Source organism: Cetorhinus maximus, chromosome 1 (genome assembly GCF_964194155.1).
Source record: "Cetorhinus maximus chromosome 1, sCetMax3.hap1.1, whole genome shotgun sequence".
In the NCBI taxonomy this organism is placed as follows: domain Eukaryota; kingdom Metazoa; phylum Chordata; class Chondrichthyes; order Lamniformes; family Cetorhinidae; genus Cetorhinus; species Cetorhinus maximus.
Window position 1 is genome coordinate 98,570,937 of NC_135879.1, and position 19,734 is coordinate 98,590,670.

Consider the following 19,734-nt stretch of genomic DNA (forward strand, 5'->3'; position numbering starts at 1 on the left):
CTATCAGCTAGTATAAAAATGGAAGAAACATTCACATCGTGGCCTGTCAGACTTGTTGACTGGTCTGCAAATCCTTCGTACTTCGTTCCCAGTAGCGGAAGGGTCAGGAACCAAAGGACACAGATTTAAAGGGATTCACAAAAGAACCAATGGTGACATGAGGAGAAACTGTTTGCACTGCCTGAGAATAAGATGGAAGCAGACTCATTTGTGTCTTTCAAAAGGGAATTAGAGAGCACCTGAAGGGGAAAGATTTGCAGGGCTACGGGGAAAGGGAGTGGCGGCAGGACTAGCTAATTACTCTTGGAGAGAACAAGCATAGGTTTGGCAGACCAAATGGCCTCCTCCTGTGCTGTAACCATTCTATGGCTTTACTCTCCAATGGAAAGTATGTAGACACAAAATAACTATGAGGTAGATTATTCCACTGGGAGAAATCAGGTTTCCTGCTCTTTCATTTCATTCATTAGTTTGTGGAACCTTGTTCTGCCCAAATTGGGTGCCATATTTGCAGACGTAACATTCATGACTGCACTTCAAATGTCATTTAATGATTGTGAAATGTCTTGGACATCCTGTGGCTGTGATAACGAGAAAATTTAGCAACCTGGAAGTAGATTCCGTTCATTTTTCCCTCTACCTTGAGGCTTTTTTTGGTTTATTCTCTCCTTCCTGAGGTGGAATTTAGTGCCGGCGACATGGGTCCTGTCCACTGATTGGAGAACTGCTGGAAGCCCCGTTTCCACTGAAGGCCTGAGGCAATCCCAAGGTAATCAGGCATTTACCTGGACAGCCCTGGGCCTTCCATTTTATTAAGGCCTAGTAGGGTAGAAGTCCTGCCTGAGAACTGCTTAGAGGCTGGTAGTTCTGCTGTACTCCCCCCCGCCCCCTCTCCTCCCCACCTCTCCCCACCAAGCAATAAAACTATTTACAAATATTTTCCATATTTTGTATTCATCGTGGATAAAGATGTGTCACTTTGTCACAGTGAAAAGTGAAAATCATGTCCATTCAGGAATGATAAACCCATGCAGCTGCACAGTTAATTGAACAAATGCTCATTTGATATTTTGTAATGATCTGTGGTACAATACTGTATAGCAGTGTGAAATATTAAATCCAGGACAGTGCCCTTATAAAGGTTAAAACACTGTGTTAAAATGAAATATGTTTTGTTCTCAATAAATTATTATAAAATCAACTCAACCCAAAAAGAAAACCGAGAAATTATTAGCATTGGAATTTTCTGAGTTATGAATTGTTACATGGCATCAGGACATAACAGATGAAGCCTCTTTAGATCTGATTAAACCTGATTTGTCTGCTGTATCTAATTACATATTTAGAAGCACAGTGGGTTTTATACGTGTTGTCTGTTGACAGAAAGTGCAGTGCGCACACTCAATAATGTGATTGAGTCAGAGTAGATTCGTTTTCCAGGAGAAGATGGTAACAATAAATAGTGTAGAAAATGTGATTGCTAAAAGATCTGTTTACATTTTTTAGGTATGGTTGATTTTTATAATTTAGCGTTAAGACAAAATATATTTGATTTTGCCATGGTGTATCAGTGCTTTAACCTTTGTAAGTCCTGGCAGATATTTATCCCTCAGCTAACATAATTGAAACAGATTATTTAACTTATGGGACCTTTCTGTGCACAAATTGACTGCCGCACCATCTATGTTATAACAATGACTTTGTTTCAAAAGCACTTGGTCGGTTGTAAAGCGCTTTGGGCATCCTGAGGTAATAAAAGGTGCTTTGTAAATACAGTCTTTCTTTTTATACCTTGAAGTCGTTATGTCAACTGCAAGTCCACCTTCTGCCTGTGCTATACTGCACTTAATCAAGGTTTCTGATTCTCACTAGGATCCTTTATTTTAAATTTCCAAATACAAAATTGTGGTTTGGATTTCAAAATAATAAGTAGATAAATGAGCAGCTTCTGATGTTATCATCCTGTCACTTACTTTTTCTTTAGGTCCGAAAGCACTCCAGTCAGAATGGGAATCAAACCCTGTCTTGTTGGCAACAATCTGATCCACACTGGCCATCCAGCCAACTGAGCCAACTCGCCAACCCCCGCCCCCCAGCACTAAACATGGGAAATATAATGGTTTTAGCAACATAAGCTGCTGTAATATTTAGCATTGCTTTATGAGATGCCATTCTTTACACAGATTTTCTGTATGTCAACACATAAGGTGCTTAAATTTGCAGAAAGCACAATACTTCTATTATTTACTCTTGTGAGGTTACTGTGGAAACACTGCACCAAAGTATATTTTTCTTACAATATGCACGTTAATACACATGTATACTTCAGTAAAATACCTTTAATTTTACAAATGATGTTGCAACAATACAGGAAAGTACACATTTGTTAACTTCCAAATCCAGTGTGCAATGTCAATCAAACCTACAGCAGTAATCATGGACTGTAGAGCAGGAAAACGTAATTTAATTTTAAAATGACTCGCTACCTTGTGAACATCGTTCCATCTAATCGATTAAAACCATATGTTTACGTACATTTCCTGTAGCCAATTTTTCATTCCAAGTTGCTATGTTCTCATGCCTGTGAAACCTTGTGTTGCTGCAATTATGCTCTCCTCAGTGGAGGTGCTGCTGATGGGGAAGTTGTAGTTACAATGTGACATTTTTGCACAGGGAGTTTCAATTATAAATAACAACTTGCATTTATATGGTGCCTTTAGTATAGCAAAACACCCCAAGATGCTTCACAGGAGTATTATCAAACTAAATTTGATACCAAGCCATATAAAGAGATATTAGAACAAGTGACCAAAAGCTTGGTCAAAGATGCAGGTGGGCATAGGAATTTAGAATACAATAAGGACAGAATCTATGACTGTAAAGTGAAGACTGACACCCATGCACCTTGGTTTAGTTATTCTTGGCATCGAACCTTACTTCACCTGAAGTAACTTGATTTTGACTCCCTCCCACAGAAGATTGACTAGTATTCGAACAATAAGTAGTTGTGTGATAGTCTCAGGGCTCTACACATAAACTGTTCTTGTGGTTTATCAGATCACCAGAATCTTTCAGCTGTGTTACACTTCAGTAACAAATTCAGTTATTTATTGGCTTTATTCTCGTATTGCAGTGTGTATGCACCAAACCATATTCTGAAAGACGAGGCAAACTTCTCTGCAAGTACCAATAATGCTTATTAAAGAGTGCAACAAAAATTCAGGAGTTGAATTTCCCTGGGGATTTTCCCCCCAATTGTCTGCTGTAACTTTAGTGCAGGTCTATGGAAGTCCCAAAGAAATTACATTAACGACATTTATGTCGCTTCCCTGGATCTTCTGCTGAGGTTGCAACACACCATCAGGAAAACCACCCCACAAAAATTCAACCACCAAATATCAATGAAGCAATCAGTCTCACAATAACAAAAATCATGATTGGTGATGTGATGTCGTTTATGTATGTAACATTTAGATTTTGCACATTAAGCATTGTGTTTGAGTCCTGTACAGCGGTAAACTGAAAATGGAACTCTTGATTTTAATATACTTCGATGGTCAATATTTGATGTTTTGCTAAATAGATTCCTATGTATAATGTGACTGCGGGTGTGCTTATTCTAAAGGGTGTTCAGCCTCTCAGGTTGTTTTTTAGTATTCTTAGCGGTTTGGCATATATTGACTTTGTAACTGAGCTATAGAGGAAGCTGACTTTATTTTTGTATTCTTTGTGTCACAATCCAATTCTGTCACCAGCCAACCAGAACTTGCACATTATTGTTACTGTTAACCAACAGCAATAAATCACAATGCAAGTCAATCCATGAGCCATTCTTGTCTTTTCAGCACCTCCTTGTTAAGCACATTGTGACTGGTGTTTTATTCTACAAAGTAATACATTTCTGGTTTTAATGTACAACAAAAGTACCTGAATTAAGCAGTCAACAGTGTCTGCGGCCCCAGTAAGTGAGAACAGATGTTGATTAAAACCAAACTGAGCTGTGCTGAGTGAGGTCCTCTCAGCCATGGTAGCAACAGCAGCAGGAGGACTACAGCTGGCCTCAATGCTTCTTGTATTTTATCTGAGTGGACATCCTCATATGCAAGCCTAAGCCAGCATTATATATTTTTTTAGCAAGAACCACAATCCTAAATGATCTCTTGTTAGAGGGGAACTGCCAGGGATTCTACACACTGAACATTGGGATGTGAGTCTGTAGTGAATCCCTGATTTTATTTATTTCACTGTTGACTGTTTCCAAGTAGAGTCCAGGTACATGGGTGGAGGAAGAGAAAATAAAACTCAATGGGACTACTTATAAGAATTAAATTAAATAATCCTATTTTAAAAGTTTATTATCTGTGGTGATGTCTCTTGAGAGCATCACCTTGCCTTCATTTTGTAGAAAGGAAAAGCAAACATTTAGCTTGTCTGGAATTCCACAGCTGGACAGGCCTTGAGTGGAGATCTGGAAGTATATTGAGCAGCACAGTTGCCTTAGGGCCACTATTAAACAGAAACCAGGCTGTATCATGAGCACTGCTATGGCAGATATTCAACCATAGAGACATCAGAGCTGAGCCTTCCCCATCAAATATCTAAACATGTACTTTCCAACTGGGGACATAGCATAATGATCAGGAGTAGGAATTGTGGCTGCTTTTTAAAATTTCTCCTTCTCATTCAGACCAATAATATGGTGCCTGTGACACTCCCCAGCTCTGATCAGCAAACTGTGAGCTGAGCTGAAATCAAATCTAAGGCTTTTGTAATCTGTACTGCTTGCTCCGTAATATGGGTAACTTGAAAAATTGATTGAAAATTGAGGAAAATAAAGCATACAATGGAACTTAGGTATTTTTATAATGATGGGTCTGAACTTTGATTAAGGCTTTACTTCAAATACTTCAATTCATTTAGCTTCACAACAGCTTCGCACTGTGCACCCAACTGACAAATTCCAAACCAGATTAATCATCCCCCTAAGCAAGATACTACAGAAATCTGAAATAAAAACGGAAAATCATAAAAATACTCAGCAGGTCAGGCCGCATCTGTGGAGAGAGTAACAGAGTAAACGTTTCAGGTTGATGATCTTTCATCAGAACTGTTGAGTATTTCCAGCATTTTCTGTTTTATTCCATTTATTCCAATAAGTAGTATTTCGCTATATACAAAATGGTTACTGGGTTTACCTGTAACACAGCAATCACCACTTTCGAAAGTAATTCATTGTATGTGAAGCACTTGGAAACATTTCCAGGAGCTGTGATAAGGTGTTATATAAATGTTCTAATTGTGTTTGTCACCATTATATTAAATCAGTAATGTTATATTTTTCTGGCAGTAATTTTGAAACTCCAGACTATGAGAGTAAATTTAAGCCCTAACTGATAGTCTGGGGCGCACTTTATCTAAGATCCATCTTTTCAAGTCACGATTTTCAACTTGAGTTGAACATAATCCTACCTCCAACACTTCATTTTTGGAAAGCCCTGAATGACTTAGTGCGTTATCCAGTCAATGATTAGAAAAAGGGGGGGGGGTTGGTGAAGTGAGGAAATTATTTAATTACTCCCCGTCTTCAGGCAATCTCTTACTTAATAGCTGCTGAGGCTAACATCTACTGTTGATTTCTGTAGGATTAAAATCAGTGGACGTCTTTGTGGGTTTTTTCAGCACTTGGTAGAGTTCATTTTTAGACCCCACCTCCTCCTAACCTCCCTTTTGCAATGTGGCACATTCCTGTCTGGAGCAGGATGGACTTGTGATTAGTTTGTGCCGGAGTTGTTTGGCTCTGAGGGAGAGAGCCATGTTGAACAGTAAAATGCTTCTGTTACAAATGTAAATTAACAAGTGGATTAAGAAAGGATTGAAACGATTGTCCAACGTTAACAGGCCTTCTGAGTGGGTAAGATTTTTTAAATTAAAACTAAAGTGTAACCATTGATAAAGTACATTGGCAGTAATGTACTTGCTCGGACAAGATTAAGTGGTCTCAAAGCCACAAACGTGAACAAAAGACAGGTTTCGGACCTGGTGTCTAGTGTCATTCCTCTGGGTGCAGTTCTGCATCCTCACTGATCTGAATCATCTAACCACTTAGAAAATAACGACATGTTTCAAAAGCTTCAGGTACTGGTGCATCGTTTTTGCATACAGGTACTGGATGCGACAGAGATACACAACCTTTTTATGATTTAAAATCTTGGTTTAACCTGCCTCTTTAAAATGTTGCTATGCTATTTTGTTAATTTAAATGGTTTTGTGCGGTTGTCAGGGAGTCAGTCATTCATGCTGCCTCACCTGGGTATAGTGTGCAAGGTCTGCTGACATTGATCCTGAGGCTGACTGAATATTCAAATACTTAAAACTAGCCAATCAGATAAGCTTTGTCATGCTGACTGCCTGGTTACGGTGTCACGGTCAGACCTTTGTACATTTCACGTTAGATTTTACGGTTAGAAATCAGAATTAAGATGGACATTGTACCTCGAAATAACTTTCTGCAGTATTTGTAATTAAATTTGAATGGCATAGATCCGCACGGAATCCAAGCTTGCCCTTTTCTCCTTGATTTTTATGGATGTTTGCACATGGACAGTGATTGTGTAAATGAGTGGAATCTAATACGCGTGTTAAAATACCAGGGTTACTGGCTGCATCTGAGCTAACGGAAAATGTTAATTTCAAGGAATAAAGTCCAGCGGTATTTTCTGATGTGATCAATCTTCACTAATCAATATCTTTCTTGTCCCAGTTATTCATAATCAGTTGTAATTAAAGATAAGGATGAAATTCTAGTTGATCGAAGTGCACCGAGTAAATACTACGAGGTGGACCTAAATCTAAATCCCAGGGACAGGCATAGCTGCATGGACAGGCGAGAACCTGCAAGGAGATATCAGACACTATCCCCCCAAATCATAGTGGCACCATACTACTCCAAAGGTAGAAACAAAGGCTTGTGAAGAGCCAAATATTAAAGTTTTTTTTTAAACTCTGTTCAGCTCCCAGTGAATCCGCTGGTCAAGATAATCAATTTCTCTTTGCCCACTGAAGGTTTGGGATTTTTCCAAGGGCCTGAACAATACTCACACCAGCTCTCAAATGGCAAGATTTTCATTCAGGTCTTATAAGGGCACATTGGGCAAACGTCCCAGGGTGGCTAAGCAACTGATTCAAACAGGCACCCTTGCGTTGGGCAGTGTGGGGTGGAGGGGTGAGGGGTGGCAGATGGCTAGACAAAAGGTTTCCTACACCTCATCCCCACTGCACTGCCCCATGAACTGGGTGGAATGCTAGTGAAAGTACATTCTAACCCAAATTCAAGCTATAGGTAAGTGATTTGCTGGCATCTGTCCTGACCTCAGATTCAGAATTTATGGACCAGCAGGCCTAGCATTTTGACAGTCATCTCTGCAAGTAAGGCATTGTAGACCTTTTGCTCTCCACTATATACACGGGATTTGTCTTCCAACTGAAAATGAGGTGATTGGTGAAGGAGTAAAAACCATTTTTAGGTTCAGGAAACTTGTGCAGACAGTTTGTGTAATGTGCTTTCTATTGCCTCACATACTGAAAAGGGTGTCTTGTTTAATGATTATTGAGAAACTAAGAGGAACACCAAGGCCCTACTGAAGGACATCACTGAGGCTGAACAGCGTTAAAAGCAAGTTAAATCAAGCGATAATGATCATGGGTTTCCAAACTGGATTTTTAAAAACTGAACATTATGGGAGGAGAAAACACTAAAAGACTTAAGGGGTCAAACGTTTCAAGGAAGAAATAAGTTTAGGCTATCAGACTATGATTAATTTTGGTCCAGGAATTTTCTGAGCTGCTTCAGCTCTGCTCCTGTACATTCATAAAAGATGCTATGGGAATCCAGTTTGCACGTAAACAGGAACAGCTCCAAGGAAATTCCTTACAGAGGAGAAAGAGCATGGAGGGGGCATGTTTGGAACTAAGAAGGAACAATTCTTGAAACTTCAGAAAAGAACAGTGTATTGAAATAGCCAAGAATTATGATAGGAAAAGAGATTGGTCAGAGGTGAGATGCATTTGCCTTTTGGATAAGCAGCTTTGTCTTGAACCCTGTCCAAGAGTGCAAGTTAGACAGCCTGTCCAGAAGTGAAGGAAGTGTCCAAGTATTGAGCATATTAAGGATTTATGTTGTCAAGGGGTTAAAGGAGATGATAGCATTTGATACAAAAAATGGACATTGTGTAACTTTTTGAAATAGTTTTACAAAGGGATGGGGAAGCACCATTGATGCCAGAGGAGCTGGTTAGGTGAAGACATTCAGTTGATGGAGGAAGAATAAGGATGGAGCGCTTCACACATACAAGAGAAATAAAGAAGATAGATATTTCAAACATTGGACGAATTAAGGTTTCGTTGTCCTGTTGAAAGATATGAAGGAGATCAAGATATGAAGCTTCATCTACTGTACGAAGCAACTTGTGAACACTTGTGCCATCTTCTGTGAAGGATGTTGAGGAACGTCAGATGGAATAATTTGTAAAAGAATATATGGGATTAACTGACAAGTGGAGAGAGGTCATTGATCTGCGGCGGGAACAGAGGAGAGACAGGCCAAATAATGCGGTACTCTTGAGACAATGGGCAAAATCATTAAATCCTTCATAGGTCGAACAATTTGAGATGTAATTGAACATCAATCATCTCGTACCTTTTGGTTGGAGGCCACATGATGGTAATTTGTTAAATTGTATTAGATGGCAGGCTGCATCAAAAGCTGAGGAGATAGTCAAGATAATGACAGATCATTTAAAGGTGTAAAAAGCAGAGTTTCAAAGTACATAATCTAGGCAACGAGATATCCAAAGGAGAGACCAGACTGACAACCATACTGTTAGTCATGGATTAGACCAGAACTTACAAGGCGACAGCTTTCATACCATTCAGAAAGTATTGATGTAAAGGCAATAGGAGAGTAGATAGAAGGCTATGAGATAGGGTGAATGCAAAAAAAAATCCAACAAGGAAGAAAAAAGACTGTGGATTGAAGAGATGGCACAGCAAATCTGAAGGCAAACTTCTTGAGGGTGATGGAGGGTTGCCATGGGGACTGGAAAAAGAAGATCCAACAGATTGAGAGGGGACAAGCTTTGTGTCAAGTCATAATAATTGAACAAAATGCTGTTGATCCAGAGTTAATTGCCAAAACCATTGATATTAGAGTTGGAGTGGGAAAAGTGAGCTTGAGAAGGTTAGCTCTCTCCTCGGCTGTAAGTTTATAAAGCTAATTCAGACTGGAAGGTTATTCAGGAAAGTTTCATATCACACTCTTCCACCAGATCTGACACCACATCTTGCTTCCACCGTCAAAAATCTGCATTTGCATCAGGCAACTTGATCAGTCTGAATTAACATTTTTCTGCTCATATAATTGAACATAGCTGGAAATACTCTGCATGTCAGACACCACCTGTTGAGAGAGCAGCTCAGAAGAGAGAGTAGTAGAGAAATGAGTTGAGAATGTGGGAAGCTTCTGGTCTTTCACCAAACTATTGCGGAGAGTGGGTGAAGTGTTAAGAGTGAGGTTTTCTAAATTTCTGAATATAATACATATTTTTTCCTAAAGATTTATCTAGAAGTGATTATACATGGTGATAAGGCAAATTTGACTTTTCATTCATGGAAGTCCAAGTGTGTATTATATTTAGAAAATTTCAATAAAGAGAGAAGAACAGGAAGGAGGATACAGAGCTAGAGTGGTTAGTTTGAAGGGGAAAAGTTGAGCAATAGCAGTGAATGTAAAGACAAGGCAAGGAGGAAAGGTGGCTCAACCATGGATTACAAAAGAAATCAGGGATAGTATTAGATCCAAAGGGGCGACATATAAAGTTGCCAGACAAAGCAGCAAGCCTGAGGATTGGGAGCAGTTTAGAATTCAGCAAAAGTGGACAAAAGATTGATCAAGAAGGGGAAAATGGAGTATAAGAGTAAACTTGCAGGAAACATAAAAACTGACTGTAAAAGCTTTTATAAATATGTGAAGCGAAATTTCCCAGAAATGTTAGGGAACCAAGGGTCTAGTGAGAGGGAGGAATTGAAGAAAATCAGTATTAATAAAAAACTAGTGCTAGAGAAATTAATGGGGTTAAAGGCTGAAAAATCCCCAGGGCCTAATAATCTACATCCCAGAGTACTAAAGGAAGTTGCCCTGGAAATATTGGATGCATTGGTGGTCATCTTCCAAAATTCTATAGACCTTGGAGCAGTTCCTACAGATTGGAGGGTGGCGAATGTAACCCCACTATTTAAAAAAGGAGGGAGAGAATTACAGACCAGTTAGCCTAACAACAGTAGTGGGGAAAATGCTAGAATCTGTTATAAAAGACGTGGTAACAGAAAACTTGGAAAGCATTAACAGGATTAGACAAAGTCAGCATGGGTTTATGAAAGGGAAATCATGCTTAACTAATTACTGGAGTGTTTTGCGGATGTAATTAGTAGAATAGATAAGGGAGAACCAGTGGATGTGATGTATTTGGATTTCAAGAAGGCTTTTGATAAGGTCCGACATAAGGAGGCTAGTGGGAAAAATTAAAGCACATGGGCTTGGGGCTAATATACTGGCATAGATTGAGAATTGGTTGACAGACCGGAAACAGAGAGTGGGAATAAATGGGTTTTTTTCCAGATGGCAGGTGGTGACTAGTGGTGTACCGCAGGGATCAAGTGCATGGGCCCCAGCTATTCATGATATTTATAAATGACTTGGATGAGGAAACCAAATGCAATATTTCAAGTTTGCTGATGACACAAAACTAGGTGGGATTGTGAGGAAGATGCAAGCAGGCTTCAGGACGATTTAGACAAGTTGTGTGTGTGGGCAAACACGTGACAGATGCAATATAACGTGGATAAATGTGAAGTTATATGCTTCGATGTGATAAACAGAAAGGCAGAGTATTATTTAAATAGTGATATATTGGGAAATGTGGATGTACAAAGGGATCTGGGTGTTCTTGTACACCAGTCAATGGAAGTAAACAGGCAGGTGCAGCAAGCAATTAAAAAGGCAAATGGTATGTTGGCCTTCATTGCAAGAGGATTTGAATTCAGAAGTAGGGATGTCTTACTGCAGTTATACAGGGCCTTGGTGAGACCACACATGGAGTATTGCGTGCAGTTTTGGTCTCCCTACCTAAGAAAGGATACACTTGCCATAGAGGGAGTGCAGCGAAGTTTCACTAGGCTGATACCGGGGATGGCAGGACTGTCGTATGAGGAGAGGTTGGTTTGACTGGGTCTATATTCACTAGAGTTTAGAAGAATGAAAGGGGATCTGATTGAAATGTATAAAATTCTAACCGGGCTAGACAGACTAGATGCAGGGAGGATGTTTTCCTTGGCTGGGGAGTCTAGAACCAGGGGCCACAGTCTCAGGATATGGGACAGGCTATTTAGGACTGAGATGAGGAAAAATTTCTTCACTCAGAGGGTGATCAACCTGTGGAATTCTCTACCATAGAAGGCTGTGGAGGCCGGGTCACTGAGTATATTCAAGAAAGAAATTGATACATTTTTGGATATTAGGGGCATCAGGGGGTATGGAGAGAAAGTGGGAATTTGGCGTTGAGATAGAGGATCAGCCATGATCATATTGAATGGCGGAGCAGGTTTGAAGGGCCGAATGGCCTACTCCTGATCCTAGTTTCTATGTTTCCGGCCATACAACCCAGCAGCTTTCACCCAAAAAGAAAACCTGTGAGAGAAGCAAAAGAAGGCAAAGGATAAAGCAAAAGGAGTTAAGGGGAGAGAAGAGGAGAATAAAATGAGAGGCAGGAGTAAAAGCGGAGAGACAAAGAGAAACAGCAATGTGAAAACTTCTGAGACAGGTGAAAGAGTGACCAGATTCAATGACTTAGCTTTTGCAATGCCATCAGTGATCAACTAGTGATTCAGAAAAATTGAAAAACCATTATTGTGCTTCTTTTTTCCTCTACTCCTAATACTATTTTTCTTTACCCCTTTTGACTCCCTGATTTAACAGACGAATCATCAATGGGGAGGCAGCACCCACCTGATCCTAGCTCTCAGCCCCTGCTGCACTGTAATAGGCAGGTAGAGACTGGTACAAGTTGTATCATTGTGGATTTTTTTTCTCTTTTCCTCCTCAAGGTGGAAATACTGAATCTCAATCTATTCTTTACTCTTCTTCCCTACCAGGGTGGCCCAGATAAGATTGTTTAATGGGCGATGTCTTCTTGAAATCACCATCTTATCACTGTGATGAGGGACGTTATTGTCTGGTGGGCTATTCCAATGGGTTGTTTAATTTAGTTGAAAACATGATATATTACTCCCAGCTTACTTTTAAGAAAAAGGCCTTTTAAAAAAAAAACAAAATGACCACCTGCAAATTGTTGTGCTCAATGTGTTGGCTGCAAATGTCCAACATTGTGTTGCTGACATGGTTATGATCATAAGTATCTAAGAGGCACACAGTGGAACTGACTACGAGTTGTGTTAACAAGTTCAGCTTGTCATTTGTTTGCAATAAACTCATAATTAAATATCCTTGCCTGAGGGTGTAGGTGAAGTTAAATAAGGAACTGCTACTGTAAATTGTCTGTGTGATCAATGTGAAACATTACACACATCAGTTCAGTAAACAAAAGTGAGATTATTTTAAGATGAGGTATTGCACCTATAATTGCATCTCAGCGGGAGGACATTTTTTTAAAATTAAAGTTAAGATGCTAATTTTGTCCCTTTCTTCTCTGAAGATACAACTCTTCCTTTAGCATGGTCTCATAGGTGCTGATAGCTGATCTGCATCCCACTCATCATGGCCATTGTTTGTGAACCATGATAGGGAGCGTTGGCAGGTCAATCAACCATTTGGAAATCATAGCCTTCTCACAAGCATCATGTTCACTTTATTCATCGGGGTAGCAATTGAATATGGGAGCTCTGGATGATTTCTCATTCTTCCCCAACCCACCCTGTCCTCTCCACCTCCACAGTGCCGCTATGCAGATGTCAATTTCAGTGCCTCATACAGCCATCAAACCTGGGATCTTTTATTGGAATATGGAAACAGGAATTGGCCATTCAGCCCCTTGAGCCTGTTCCGTCATTCCATCTTTCGGATGGGATGTTAAACTGAGATCCTACCTGCCCTGTCAGGTGAATGTAAAAGATGCCATGGCCCAGTATCCAGTCCAATATTGTTCTCCTCAATCAACATCACAAAAACAGATTTATCTGGTCAGTAACACATTGCTGTTATTGGGCACTTGTTGTGCACAAATTGGCTGCCTCGTTTCCAACATTACAACAGTGACTACACTTCACAAGAATTTCATTGGCTGCAAAGAGGCTTGGGACACCCTGTGCTCATGAAAGACAGCATATAAATGCAAGCTTTTTATTCCATTAGATCATGGCTGCCTTGTACCTTTAATTCCATTTACCCACCAGTACTCCATGTTCCTTGACACCCTTTACCTAACAAGAGTCTGTCAATCTGTCTTAAATTTCAATTGACCCAGATTCCTCAGCTTTTTTTGGGAGCGTGTTCCAGATTTCAGCCACCATTTGTATGAGAAAGTACTACCTGATTTTACTCCTGAATGGCTTATCTCTAATTTTAAGATTATGCCCCCTTGTTCTGCTTTTTTCCACCAAAGGAAGTAGTTTTTCTGTCTACCCTATAAAAATCCCTTTGTCATTTTAAAGACCTCGATTGGATCACCCTTCAACCTTCCAAACTTAAGGAAATACAAGGCAAATTTGTGCAACATCCTCATAATTTAACCCTTTACTGCCTAATGTTGTGAATCTGTGTTGTACCCCCTCTTAAGGTCAATGGGTTCTGACCAAAGTTCTATTCAACTGATATGTCTGGCTGAATTTTCTGGACCTTGAAATATTTTCGGCCTTTGGGGCCAGTTATGAGATCTGTAACCCGGCCATCAGGGCAGTGCGCCTTCCAGGTTGATTTTCTGGCAGACAGCCAATTTGTGGGCCGTCTCTGGGTTTGTTGCCCAATTAGAGACAGTAGGTCTGTTAAGGAGGAGGGAGAGCCAATCAGCCCACTGGTAGCCTTGAGTGTCAATGTGCTACTCAGTTGAAAGCCTCAAAGGAGGATGGAACATAATGGCTGTGAGAAAAGAAGGCTGAGGGAACTGGAAGCCATCTCTGCACCCTGAACATGGCCTATGAGAGCAACCTCCTTGCAATAGCAAGCCTCTTCCTGCAGATGCCCTCAGGCTTGCTGTTTGCACCATTAAATGGTCAGATTGCATCTTTTTCCATGCCACCCCGATGTCCCTGAGTAGCGACGTTCTGACACACCATGGCCCCCATGTGCGTCCCTATCAAAATTGCATTGTTCTTGGAAATGTGCTGCTAATTACCCATTTAACAAGCTTCATCAGCTTCCTGTCACTATTGGACGGGCTGGAAATATGGCACAGAAGCTGCCTCCAGGAAAAGAGGGAGGAAGCGGGAGCACATCAGCACAACACAATTTTCATTGATTTTTGCTCCCTCCGCAGCCTCTATACCCACCTCCAAGGGTCTGGGAAAATTCCTCCATTATTTTGTCACTTGAATTCTGACCCCTTTAGATAAAGGCCAACATTCCATTAGCCTTTTTGATTACCTTTTCTGTCTGGGGTGAACTAGCTTTCATTTTTTTTTTGGTTTTCATGATTTATGTACAGATACACCTAAGCCCCTTTACTCTTCCACAGCTCCTAGTCTCTCACATTTAATAAAATATTGCAATTTGCCTGTTTCAATCAGAAGTCTGTGACCTCAAACCTCCCCACACTGAACTCCATGGGCTGCATTTTACAGCAGACAGGGAGTGGTGGAAAGTCACCCGGAGCTGACATGTGCCAAAGAACCCTGCCCTACTGCCATAACTCATTGCGGGCAGGCTAAATTGTTTAACAGTGGGACTTCTGCCCTTCAGTGAGATGAGGTCCCGCCTCAGGAGCTTCTAGCCAACGTGATTAGCAGTGGGTGCTGCTGAGACTGCAAGAAGAAGCCTGAAGAGGATCATGGCTGTGCAGGACGGGTAAATTCAGGGTTCTAGGATGGGGAGGGATGCCAGAGCTCAGGGAGGGTGGAGTGGGATGCTGGGTTCTGTAGGCCAGGTGGTGTGGAAGGAGGGGTGGGGGTGACATCTGAGGGCCCCACTGAATGACGTAACCCACCCCCTCTTCCCACCTTTTCTCTTTGAAGGCCTTAAAAAAAAACAGCCTGCCCACTCCTGTCTGACTCCCCGCACCAACCATATTTTGGCATGGGCAGCGTATTATTTAGCTCAATATGCTTGCTAACAAGTCTAATTGACCTTTAATTATTCATTTAAATAGGGCAGGCGTGCTGCCAATTTTGGCACCTGCCCACCTAGTGTATTATGGGGGCCAGGTCAGGGGTGGGTGGGAAGATAGTGGCATAGCCACGCAATGTATTTTTCTTGCACCAGTCCCCCACCTGTCGAAATCACGGGGCGGGGAAATGGCGGGGGGCATGTAAAATCATGTGCTGTGCCCACTCAGTTCACCTGTTTCCTATTGTAACTGTGCTGCTATCCACATACATACATGTGAAACATGTTTCTTAAATTAGCATAATCTGAAAATTTGGAGATTGCAATATTGGTGCAGATTGCAGGATGGCCCTTTCTGCAGGAATGAAGAAAAATGGGATAATTTAAATAAAAAATTTAAAAATAAAATATGAAAGTTCTTTGAAAACTATTTGCCTAGATTATCTCATCTTTTGTGTTGATGTGACACATCAGATCTTACATCAACAATAAATGTTTAGTACAAATTCTAATATGACGGGGCTCAAAGTGAATACCAAATGCTATAATAGTCCATACTTATGAACGTACGAACAAGGATTAGGCCATTCAGCCCTTTGAGCCTGCTCCGCCGTTTAATAAGATCATGGCTGAACTGATAGTAACCTGAAATCTGCATCCCACCTACCCCCGATAACCTATCTCCCCCTTGCTTATCAAGAATCTATCCATCTCTGCCATGAAAATATTCAAGACTCTGCTTCCACCACCTATTCAGGAGGAGTTCCAAAGACCCTCAATCCTCTGAATGAAAGAATTTTGCTTCATCTCTGTGTTAGATGGATAACCCCTTTTTTTGAACAGTGACCCCTAGTTCTAGATTCTTCCACAAGAGGAAACATTCTCTCAGGATGGGGTCAAGACCCCTCAGGATCTTTGACGTTTCAGTCAAGTTGCCTCTTACTCTTCTAAACTCCAGTGGATATAAGCCTAGCCTGTCCAATTGTTCCTCATAAGACAGCCTACCCATTCAGGTATTAGTCTGGTAAACCTTCTCTGAACTGCTTCCAGCACATTTACATCCTTCCTTAAATAAGGTGGCCAGTACTGTACACAGTACTCCAAATGTGGTCTCACTAGTGCCCTGTGCAACTGAAGCATAACCCCCCCTACTTTCGTATTAAACTCCCCTCACAATAAATGATAACATTCTATTAGCTTCCCTAATTACTTGCATGCTAGCCTTTTGTGATTCATGCACTAGGACATTCAGATCCCTCTGCACCTCAGAGCTCTGCAATCTCTCACCCATTTAGATGATATGCTTCACTTTTATTCTTCCTGCCAAAATGGACAATTTTACATTGTCCCACATTATACTCCATTTGCCAGATCTTTGTCCACTCACTTAACCTATCTATATCTTTTTTTATTGCCTTCTTATGTCCTCTTTACTTTGCTACCTATCTTTGTGTCATCAGCAAATTTGGCAACCATCCATTCATCCAAGTCATTTATATAAGTTGTAAACAGCTGAGGTCCCAGCACTGATCCCTGTGGCACACCACTTGTTAGATCTTGCCAACCTGAAAAAGACCCATTTATGCCGATTCTTTGCTTCCTGTTAGCCAGCCAATCGTCTATCCAGTTTGTTACCCCCTATACCATGAGCCTTTATTTTCTGCAACAACCTTTGATGCGGCACTTTATCAAATGCCTTCTGGAAATCTAAGTACAGTACATCCACCGGATTATTTCTACCCTTTACCCACAGCATGTTATTTCCTCAAAGAACTCCAATAAGTTGGTTAAACACAATTTCCCTTTCACAACACCATGTTCACTCTGCCTGTTGACCTTGAGCTTATCTAAGTGCCCTGCTATAACTTCTTTAATAATAGCTTCTAACATTTTCCCTATGACAGATATCAAGCTAACTGGCCTGTATTTTCCCCCTTTTTGAATAATGGAGTTACATTTGCTATCTTCCAATCTAATGGGACCTTCCCAAAATAGGTGAGTTTTGGAAAATTAAAACTAATGCATCAACTATCTCACTAGACACTTCTTTTATGACCCTAGGATGAAATCCATCAGGATCCAGGCTCTTGTCAGCCCACAGCTCCAACAATTTACTCAGTACCACTTCTCTGGTGACTGTAATTTTCCTGACTTCAATCCCCACTTCCATTTCCTGGTTTATAGCAGCTTCTGGGATGTTACTTGCATCCTCTAAAGTGAAAATTGATGCAAAGTACCTGTTCAATTAATCTGCCATCTCCTTGTTTTCCACTATCAATTCTCCAGGCTCACTTTCTATAGGACCAACGTTCACTTTTTGTTAACTTTTCTTTAAATATTTATAAAAATCCTTACTATGTTTTTATATTTCTGGCTAGCTTTCTCTCATGCTGTAATTTTTCCCTCCTTAATAGTCCTTCAGTCGTTCTTTGCTGTTCCTTATATTCTGTCCAATCTTCTGACCTGCCACCTGTCTTTGCGCAATTATATGCTTTTTCTTTAAATTTGATACTATCTTTAACCTTTCTAGTTAACCATGGATGGTGTTGCCGTCCTTTGGGCCTTTTCTTACTCGTTAGAATGTCTCTATTCTGTGCATTCTGAAATATTTCCTTAAATATTAGCCACTTCATCTCTAATGACCTATCCCTTAACATAATTTGCCAACTCACTTTAGCCAGCTCTGCTTTCATGCCCTCATAATTGCGTTTTATTTAAGTTTAAAAACTTAATCTCAGACCCACTCCTCTCTCCCTCAAACTGAATGTAAAATTCAATCATATTATGGTCGCTGCTACCTAGGGATGCCTTCACACTGAGATGATTAATTACTCCCATTGCATTGCACAATATCAGGTCTAGTATAGCCTGCTCTCTGGTTGGCTCCAAAACATGCTGTTCTAAGAAACTATCCCGAAAACATTCAATGTACTCCCCATCTAGGCTATCTTTGCCCGTCTGACTTTTCCAGTCTATATGTAAATTAAAATCTCCCATGATTATTGTCATGCCTTTCTGACAAACTCCAATTATTTCTTCCTTTATGCTCAACCCTACCGTGTGGTTACTGTTAGGGGGCCTGTATACAATTCCCATAAGTGACTTCTTGACTTTAACATTTCTCATCTCTACCCAAACCGTTTCCACACTTCCTTGCTTCCTGTCCTTCCTAAATATCCTGTACCCTTCAATATTCAGGTCCCAGTCCATGTCCTCCTGCAGCCATGTCTCCGTAATGGCAATCAGATCGTAATTATTTATTTCTATGTGCACTTTCAGTTCATCTGTTTTGTTTCGAATGCTACATGCATTCAGATACAGAGCTTTTAGTTTTATTCTTTTATTCTTTTTATAACCTCTAGTTTCATCTCCTGATTTACTGTTAGATTTGTACTGTCTATCCCTTCCTGTCATGGTCTGTTTCTCATTTCCGTAGTAATGCCTTTTCCTTTTGTCTTGCCTCTGCTCTTTGATTTACCACATCTTCCCAAATTTGATCCCTTGCTCCCACTATTAAGTTTGAAACCCCCTCTACTTCCCTCGAAAAGAATGTTGTTTTTCATTTAAATCCTTTTGCCTTGTTTGCAAGATGCTTCACAACCCTGTTGGCGTCACATTTGGTTTAAAAAAACACTTGTCAATTGTAGCAGTGAGCTGCAAAATTGGCAGCATTGGTGATGATTTGGGGAGATATGAGCTTGATGGATAAGCTACATGAACCTGTGTTTGATGCAAACACTAAATAACTAGTGATGCCTTATGGCATTGCTCATGAATAAAAGGTGATGACTTTGAAGCATCTTCCTTCACTTTTATCTTGTGGTTAGTTTCCTCATTCCCCTGTCTACTGAGATCACATGGCTGTGCTGCTAAGCCCTGCTGCCTTTATCGCTTGTTGACATTGACTGGCAGATTGATCATGGATGTCATAATGGGTGTATTGCTTTAAGCCATGGGCACATCCTACATCACTTTACTGCTTGGCTCTCCACTAATGAATAGGTGGTGAGGACACAACTGGTATCATAGTCTGGGGTGTGGCAACCACTACCATTTACTTCTCAATATCTAGTTGGATGCTGATGTGTTTATCATGGATCAATCAATTCCAAGATATTGGGCTTCAGCTTAATTGATTTTTAACATGGTAGATGTTTCTAATTTTGGCCATGTACCACGCTCCAAACATTTATCCTCCAGTTAACAGTATGTCAGGTGGATTGACAGGTAATTGCATCACCCATTCTGATACTGAGTCATTCCAACCAGGGAGATTCCAGGACCACTCCCGGGCAGCATTAGAGCCAAGACAGTTACAACTGAGGGTGAGGGACAGGAGCAAAAGCAGCTAAGCTTCCCACTGCTGATTAATACCCTCTACTATAGGGCCCACGTGTGGGAATGTCAGA

The 19,734-nt window shown here is 40.6% G+C and overlaps 1 protein-coding gene across 3 annotated transcripts in view; it reads left to right on the forward strand.

Moving 5' to 3' along the window:
* shroom3 (shroom family member 3) overlaps nucleotides 1–19,734 on the forward strand; it is a 469,510-nt gene that overhangs the window by 336,082 nt on the left and 113,694 nt on the right. Inside the window, exon 1 of one of the 3 annotated variants that reach the window (XM_078544289.1) lies at nucleotides 5,762–5,911. The exons of the other annotated variants lie outside the window; for them this stretch is intronic. The gene's annotated coding sequence lies outside the window, so the exon portion shown is untranslated. Of the gene's footprint in view, nucleotides 1–5,761; nucleotides 5,912–19,734 lie in introns of those variants that run through there. 3 annotated transcript variants of the gene reach the window in all.